The sequence below is a fragment of the Carassius auratus genome, chromosome 3, assembly GCF_003368295.1.
Source record: "Carassius auratus strain Wakin chromosome 3, ASM336829v1, whole genome shotgun sequence".
Classification (NCBI taxonomy): domain Eukaryota; kingdom Metazoa; phylum Chordata; class Actinopteri; order Cypriniformes; family Cyprinidae; genus Carassius; species Carassius auratus.
The window spans coordinates 16096251-16103641 of record NC_039245.1 but is presented as its reverse complement, the minus strand read 5'-3'; the positions used below and the strand labels follow the sequence as shown (position 1 = coordinate 16103641).

General features: G+C 36.9%; 1 long non-coding RNA gene across 1 annotated transcript; it reads left to right on the top strand.

Annotated features, from left to right (window-relative positions):
- The first annotated feature begins 5725 nt into the window (after positions 1-5725).
- LOC113055865 (uncharacterized) lies at positions 5726-6097 on the top strand. The gene is made up of 3 exons (XR_003277593.1): positions 5726-5775; positions 5866-5888; positions 5957-6097. It is a non-coding gene; the product is annotated as an uncharacterized LOC113055865 (long non-coding RNA).
- The last annotated feature ends 1294 nt before the right edge of the window (positions 6098-7391 follow it).

Sequence of the window (7391 nt, the reverse complement as noted above, 5' to 3'; positions counted from 1 at the left end):
TGATCAAACACAGGAGCTTGAGAATAATAGGAATGCAAACAGAGAAAAATCCCAAAGGGAAAAGCTGGAACCAAAACTTCCTTGTTTCAAAAGGAGAAAGCAAAAGCCACCGGCCGCCCCGGCGGATTGAGTACGGTGGACAGCTCCGCAACCTCACAGTAGAGAGAGAGAGAGATCGGCAGGTCAGGAGACGAGCAGCGGCTAAACTTCCAGGCTCACACTCACAGCACCCCGAACAAACAGGACTAAGACTGGGACAAACGACAGGGGATAAGACATACCAGTTTAAGTACCAGTTAGCGTATTTAGGGGAATAATCTGGCAAGGCAGGTAGGGAGGAAAGGGAAAGAAGTAGGAGTATTAATCAAAGGAGAAGAGAAACAGGTGCGGGAAGCAAGCGCAAAGAGTAGCGCAATGAGGAGCAGCTGAAGGAGATTAACGAGAGAAGAAAGATTAGTGCAAAGTAGGGAGAAGAGAAGAAAAAGCATCAGAGAGGGGAGGGGAAAAGGGGAAAGGGAACCAGGATCATGACACATGTAGACACACCCCTGCTGATTTGGAAGTGACTGAGTAAGCATTGCTTCATGCATCGCTGCATTATTGACATGGACTCCATGAGTTATTCTAATGTGACTGACTCAAGAACAAGTACCGATGGGGTCTGCATTCCCCGCATCAAGAAAAATATCAAGAGATCAAGCATTTGCGTCACAGCTGGCTATGTTTCATTGTCCATTCATCTCTGAATGTCTTCACAAATCTAAGCGAAGTTCATTTTAATGCACTCATGCAGTTTATTGACAACATGCTTGTTCCTAAAGACTGATTCATACTTCTCCATCGTACCTACGTCATAGCCTCTACGCCATAGGCTACGCGTCGGTTTTCATTTATATTTCTTCATCATTTTCCTTGTCAACATGCAATTACACATGCAGACTGCTAGCATGCAGTGTCCACTGGAAATGTTGTTGGTTGTAACCCGCAGTCTCAAGGCAAAAAGCCATAGAAGAACCTGCAGCAGTGATGGTGGAAAATAGAAAGCAACTTCTTTCGCAGCTGGAGTTGTTACATTTATTTAAAATGAAAAAAAAATAAGAGATGACAAAAGAAAAGGAGAAGATGGTGTGATTTATTTTTCATTTATTTATTTTTTTCACCGGAAAGGGAGGGGTTGTAGCAGACCAATCCAATACTACAACCACTGCTCCGGTTGTTTGCTCACAGTGTTTGTGTGTGTGTTCACTACTGTGTCTGTGTACTGTGTACACAAATTTTAAGGCTCTGGCTTATGGTATCATTCGCTTTGAGCTATTTTTAGCTTTAAAAAAAAATAGCTCATTTTGCTGCATTCAGGATTCTTCTCATTGTTTCCCGGCAGCGGCTAATGAACCGGAAGTCTCGCTCATTTACATTAACAGCTTACATCCACACTGAAAAATAAGGTGGCTTGAGATACCAAGAAATGAACTGCAATTAACATTAATACCCTCTTAGGTGCCGTTGAATGATTTCAATGATTTGTTAATAATACTACTAATAGTAATAATAATAAAAGTGTTAGCTTAACCAATCTTTTAGTTTAGACTTGGAGATTGCTGTCCTCATTTTAATGCATTGTTTTTCTTCCCCTTTGTCTTTTGTTTTCTGTCGGTGGCAGTAATGTGTCAAAGTGTGAGCGAATGATATATTCAGTTTATAATAAATACATTTTTGAACTAATTAAAATGGTAAACAACCGTTAAATAAAAATGTTTCATTACATTATTTTAATAACTAAACTTTTGATTATTTAAAACATTTTATTAAAGATTTTCAAAGATACCCTACTGTATGCGCAAGCTGATCTGTCTATGCTTCACTCTTGATCATTATATGTACACCAGAATAAAATCACCTGTTGATTGTGTCTCATCAGCTCCTGTGATTCTGGATCCAAACACTGCGAATCCAGATCTCATCCTGTCTGATGATCTGACCAGTCTGAGATGGAGCGAGTACACTAAACCTCTTCCTGATAATCCAGAGAGATTTGAGATCTATGCGCTGTGTTCTGGGATCCGAAGGGTTTAACTCAGGAACACACTGCTGGGATGTGGAGGTTAAAGAGAGTTCATCCTGGGGTCTTGGAGTAACTACAGCATCAAACCAAGGAAGGGAGAAGATTTCTTTAACACTGATGTTCTGCTGTGTGCAGTACAGACTGTATAAATGGTCTGGTTTTCCTGTCAAACAGAAGCTTGAGCGTGTGAGAGTGTATCTGGACTATGACAGGGGAACATTGTCATTCTCTGATCCTGTAACTAACACACATCTACACACATTCACAACCACCTTCACTAAAACAGTCTTTCCGTTCTTTCATAGTTATTCTCACATGAGGATCTTACCGCTCAATAGTTAATAGCCTAAATGTTACACCTGTAGGTCTGGATCTTCCTGCTTTCATTCATGTTTCTAATATTTAATCCATATCACATGAGTAAGAGTGCTGTTGATCTGAATATTAGTACAACTATGATTGGGCTGCAGCTGGTTACACACTGTAAAAAATATTACATGCTATCTGCTTAAAAAAATTATGGTAACAATATTACACATATTATATTTGAGTAGATTTTAAGGTTGTTGTTTTTTTAGTGAAATTTACCCAAATAAATTAAGTAAAAATTCCTAAATTATTTAGTCTGTGGCACTATAAATTTAATATAATTAGGGGAATGTGCTCATTTATTTTAAGTTTATTCTCAAAAGTCTGTGGTTTTAAATGAGATCTGTTTGTATTTTGTTATTTTATACATTTACAAGACTGTATACAGCCAATCAGCTCAAATAGGAAAATACTTGAGAAATACTGGAAAGTACTGCACTAGCAAGGCTACTGTTCATTAAACAAGGTTATAGTACCTTGAGTATTACTACAAGAGTAGTATCCATAGTACTATAAGAGTAGTATCCATAACTACAAGCTCTACTCTTTCTGCACAGTGGTAACGATTGCACTGTGCAATGGAAACTTCGATGTTACAGAAACTCTTACAAATGTCAAATGTAACTGAACATTAAACATTAATAGATGCCTCCCTTCACTCAAAAACATAAAGTAGCATTTAATTTAAAAATGTACTCTCCATATCCAGCCATATGCAAAGCATGCTGGGAACTAACAATCACCTCTAAAATAAAACTGCAAAATTGAGCTAATTCACTTAAATTAAATAGGCAGCCTTCTTTCCTTAATTATTTTAGTTTAATCAGTTCCCCAATTCAAGCACCAAAACTGCTTAAGTCTCCAAAAAAAAAAAAATGAGGAAAATGCATATCTTGGTTTTATTAGTAAAAAGTCCTCATTATTTTCTATACAACACTGAATCACAATTTCTTTAAGGAAATCCACACATTATTTTTAATTATCACCTTAATTTTTTTGATGAAAATTACAAGACCCATGATTCATTTTTTTACAGTGCATGTCCGCTCTACAGATGCTGACAAATTGCTTTCAACAGATCAGATGGTTAAATCAAGTAAATTAACTATTTTTAAGTGTTATTTTTGTTTCAAATTAAGGCAAAGTGTGATTAAGCATTGAAAATGGGGGGGGGGGGGTGTTGTATGCTTATGCTTTTAGATTGATTCATTGGTGTGCAAAACGGTTCAAAATCATGTGTTGTTCTTTAGTAGTCAATTGTTCTGTGAAGCTTGTAATGTACCAACAAACATTGCACAATAAATAAACACGGAAATAAAGTGTCAAGTTTTTATAATCAATGTTTGTGTTCTTCAGTGTGCTTTTGAATGCATTTTGTCTCACCTGCTGCACAACAGCATGTACCAAAAGAAGATCAGAAACTTATCCACCTTCTTAAAGGCAGGGTAGGTAAAACATGTATAAAAAACTTTTTTTCCAAATTTGTTTAAACTTTATTTATATATCAATACATAATTAAAATGTAAGTACTCTGAAAAGAAAGTATAAAAATCGAGTGTCTGTAGACCTCTAACGACTGTTTTAAAGACAGCTCATTATTTCCATTCACACCACCCCCTCCCTTCTGGGCGCCTTCTAAAGCCACGCCCCCAAAACACATGAACGCGCAACTCCGACCACTGAGCTGGAAGACGCATTATTTACCTGAGACGAGCGGAGAAGAAGGAGCACAGTGCATGTAGTGAAATCATGTCAGAATCACATGTAATAAAAATAACTTTATAATTATGAAGATAAACAAACAAGATGTATTTTAGTACTCACTATCAAGCTAGCATATTGATATTGGTAAAGTTTAAAATATATATTTTTTGATTCGCTAACGAGGTAGTTATCTATAAGGCAAAGCTAAAAACAGGTTGCATGATACACGTTTTTCCATTACCATCATTTACACTGTGATGAAGATGAATTTCGTGTAAGATTCATAACATATACGTTGTTCTGCATGTAAGAGTTTCCATGATGAAAGCATTGTTGACTCTGATGAGGACTACACTCCAGAGACAAGTACCGCATCGTCAGCTCGAGGACAGGTCCGGGGTCGAGGGCGAAGCAGAGGAGGTCGTGCAAGAGGCCGTGCAACTAGGGTCCGAGGAAGTATAGACCGAGGACGGGGTGGTCGAAGTGCAGGGCAGGGCAAGGAGCACTTGAGTTCCCTCAGTTCCAGCCATCGCTGGAAAGGCACGCCGATATTAACTCGCGTTTTATTTCTTTGTTTATCCAAAGACTTTTTGTTCATTGCCTTTTCTTGTACTGTTACTGTCTTCCTTTTTTTGCCTGGTTTGCCTTCACTAACTGCATAGGCCGGTACAGTGAATTTTGCTTGCTGTTTCTCTGCCATTGTTTTGGTATTCCTAGGATCCGTGCCTCTTGAATTCCTCAAATCAAACGTGCGTACGCAAGTGGGCAGGTCATGTGTGGCAAAAGTGTGGTTGCCATGGTTGCGAGAGAGTGACAGTCGCCTAAGCCAATCCTATGTTTCGTGCCGAAAGGAAATAATGAGCTGTGTTTAATACAGATTAAACGGTCTAGAGTCACTCGATTTTTATACTCTTTTTATCAGAGTACTTACATTTTAATTATGCATTGATATAAATAGAAAGTTTAAACAAATTTGGAAGAAAGTTGTTTATAAATTTCTTACCTACCCTGCCTTTAAGACACTCTTCTGTCTGGAGGACAAACAACCAGTGTGTTTAGTGTGCAGAGATTATAAATTAAGACAAATGTCTCTTGTATCATATATGTAAAAAAAGAGGGGGGGGAAAAGGATGTTTATTTGTTAAAATGTAAGTTATATATGTTTGTATTTTAAAAAAAAAGTGTAATTACAAATGAATATCTACTAACATTTCTAATAATACAAATATTTAAACCAAGAAACTTCAACAGAAAGAAAGCATGGAAGGAGGGTTTGAGAAAACAATTAATCAACACATTAAGGTGAGGAAAGAGTATCAAGAGTCAAATACATTTTCATCACTAGTGTAGGATCTGTTATACAATCTTTGGATCATTATACACAATTTTATTTTATTGTTTCATTTAATGTAATGTTTTCCAGTATTTCCACTTGAGCTCAGTTCACCAGTTTTCAGCATAACTGAAAAGCTATGACCAGTCTATATCTACATTTTTAAGATTAGTCTAAGCTGTTTATGGAGGAAGAGGAGCAGAAGAAGCAGATGATGAAGGAGAAGAACACACACATCTCAGCTCTTTCACACACAATCAAAGACATGGAAGAGATGATGAAAGACAGTGACGTCTGCTTTCTGAAGGTCTGATTTCAGATCATTGATTGATTGATTGATTGATTGATTGATTGATTGATTGAGTTGTTGATGATCAATGGTGTGTTTGTTCTGCAGAAGTTTCCAGTCTCGATGGAAAGGTGAGTGATCTTCTCTCTCTGCTTCTGATCCAAAGTCACTTCAGTTCTGATCCTGAATGTTCTTCCAGAGTCCAGATCTCATCACAGCCGGATCCACAGACTCCTTCTGGAGCTCTGATTCATGTGCCACGATACTTGGGCAACCTGCCCTTCAGAGTCTGGAAGAAGATGCAGGACATCGTCCAGAACAGTGAGTCTGAAGAAGATCTGAGCTCTTACACACACACACACACACACACACACACTGGAAATGATGCATGGGGGAGGATTACAGAGGCATGGGAGGCAGTGTCTCCTCAAAAAATGCAGAAAATAATAGATATTACAAAAATAGAATGATGCAGTTGTTACTAAATGTGACATTAAAAGTGTAAAAGTCATTCATTTTTATAAAGTAATAATCCCCGACAGCGACACCCACAGCTAAAGTTACAGCGGAGACATGCCTACATCACACTATGTTTGGATATGATTGGTTAAATCATTGTGCGATAAATCCTGCCTCTTGTTTTTACACAATACTCAGATAAACGTCACATCAATGCTTTTCTTGCCACATCAAAATCAAACTTGAAATGTAAGTAAATTAATTGATTCATCATTAAGACTTCTGGAAGGATGCATTAAACTAGACAAAGGATGTGCTGTTCAGGTAAATTAGCAAATTTTACTATACCGATATTTTTTTAATTGCCTGTTAAAGTGTTATATTTGAACTTTACACAGCACACTGATCCTTTAAAAATGCATTTGCGCACAAACACAAATACTATCCCAAGGAAATATTGATTTTATTAACTTTTTACTTGTTCCGATATTTTAGACTGTGTTCCGTGTTTTGTGTTTGTTTTACTCCCTGTGACCCAGTGTTCGTTCTCATGTTGATTAATTTGATTCCTGGCGCCTGTACCATGAAACTAGATTAGCTGGCTAGTCAGGTCAGTTTCGGTTTAGTTTTCACCAATCCTGGATTTTAGGTACTACCTATGTGGCTTGGCTTTTAGCCAAGATCGTGTAATATAAATAAGCTGTATTATCAAAAGATTGCACTATTTAAAGTGGGGGTACAATGGTGTTTTGTGTATGCAGAGTTGTACATAGTGTTAAAGAGATGGATTCTCATGCTAAACATGGCCAAAGTTGTAAAAAAATATTTTTTAGGAGTAACTGACAATTTCTGTGCTGGAAATCTTACTAGTGGGTTGGTACAAGTTTCGGCTGTTTTTTTTCGATCATGGATCTAATGACGTAGACAATAGCGGAACTCCTTTTTTTTTAGTAAAATTAATCCATAAAACAAAAAAATTTAGTCCAAGTATTTTATAGACAAATTTTTTTTTTTTTTTTTTTTTTTTAGGCAAATGTAGTAATTTTTTCACCAGAACAAACAGTAACTAAAACTAAATTTTAAAGTTAAAATGAATATGAATAATGTCAGCTTTAGTTAGATGTGAACTATAGCCTTTGGACAAACATGTCTATATTTGTAAGGAATAGTTTACC